This window comes from Macadamia integrifolia, unplaced genomic scaffold (assembly GCF_013358625.1).
Source record: "Macadamia integrifolia cultivar HAES 741 unplaced genomic scaffold, SCU_Mint_v3 scaffold1494, whole genome shotgun sequence".
Classification (NCBI taxonomy): Eukaryota; Viridiplantae; Streptophyta; class Magnoliopsida; order Proteales; family Proteaceae; genus Macadamia; species Macadamia integrifolia.
In genome coordinates, this window is record NW_024868229.1 from 12363 (window position 1) to 13867 (window position 1505).

The window sequence follows — 1505 nt, forward strand, 5'->3', positions numbered from 1 at the left end:
AACTGAAGGAGAGTTAACAGGAGTAATAGATGAGAAAGATTTAGGAATGCCCTATTGGTACTCTTTACCTCTCCTAAGGGCATAGACAACATTACATTGGTTAGAAGGCCCTTGTTGGGTCTGACCTTGTACTATATTCAGTGGTGCATTAGTTGGTGCTTGTGAACTAACAAGCTGATGATACCTAAGGTTAAGCTCTGGTTGACTGGGTAAAGTTCGTTTCTCCCTCTCATGCATAATTGAGATAATTGATTGAATTCTTTCGTAAGATTTTGATGGCTTGTCATGAGGAGGGCCATATTTTTTTCTAAGTCACTTATTCTACTTACATTTCCAGTGTTCGTATACCCAGGGGGTTGCTGATAAGATGATAAGAGAGGGGCCTTAGGAAAACGAGCCTGAGGTCCTACATTTGACCTAGGAAAAGTATTTTGGGAAAAAGATTATCGTGCAAAGGGAGGCCTTTGGGGTCTAGGTTGACTTTGATTATAAAAATTGGAAGGTCCTACTTGGTTGCCTTGATTCCAAGAGAAATTTGAATGATTTCTCCATCCTGGATTGTAGGTGTTACTATATGGATTATTCTAGTATAAGGCATTAACAATATCATTAGAAGTGCCCCCAGAGGTGTTGGGGCATTCTTTTATGACATGTCCAGGGGACTGGCACCAAGCACAAATCTTAACCAAATTGATTGATGATGGTTCTCTAGGAACAATAGCCTCAATCCTCTTGATTAGGCTATCCAAATGAGCTTCTTTAGCTATTACCACATCCACAAAATATCATTTTCCTCCTATGGTTCTTTCACTCTCTTAGGTTGATTTCCACTCACGGATTTTGTCAGCTAAGTCAAGTAAGAATTTCTATGCCTTTCCTTTATCTGTAAAAGATGTGAATCCCTCAGGGCATATAGACTCTATCATTTGTTTAGATGGGTAATCAATACCCTCATAAATTATTTTACATAAATGCAATAAGATCAAGCCATGGTGAGGGCATTTATGGAGTAGATCCTTGAATCTCTCCATAAGTTTGGAAAATGACTCACTAGGCTTTTGCCTAAATTAAAGGATATCACTTCTAAGCTTATAGGTCTTGTGAGTTGGGAAAAACTTCTTAAGGAAGACAACTATGAAATGTTCTCATGAGGTTATGGAATTTGTGGGTAACCCATACAACCATTTCTTAGCTTAGTCTTTTAATGCAAAAGTGATAAACCTAAGCTTAACAGCATCATCAGAAAGCTGTTGGATCTAAATTAGAACATACCTCTTCAAATTCCCTTAGAAATAGGTATGCATCCTCAGAGGTTAACCTATGGAATTGAGGCAACATAATGATGTATTGAGATTTGAGTTCAAAATTATTACCCTGGACTTGTGGTAGAACAATGCAGGAAGGTTGGGTTGTTCTAGCATGGTAGAACCTATCTTTTAGAGATTTAGGTGAAGGGTTTTGATGTTGGTCTCCCATATTAAAAGGTTTTATAGAGAGCAAACGTA

At 38.0% G+C, this 1505-nt stretch overlaps 1 non-coding gene across 1 annotated transcript; it reads left to right on the plus strand.

Annotated features, from left to right (window-relative positions):
- The first annotated feature begins 984 nt into the window (after positions 1 to 984).
- Positions 985 to 1091, plus strand: LOC122063925. The gene has a single exon (XR_006135516.1). It is a non-coding gene; the product is annotated as a small nucleolar RNA R71 (small nucleolar RNA).
- The last annotated feature ends 414 nt before the right edge of the window (positions 1092 to 1505 follow it).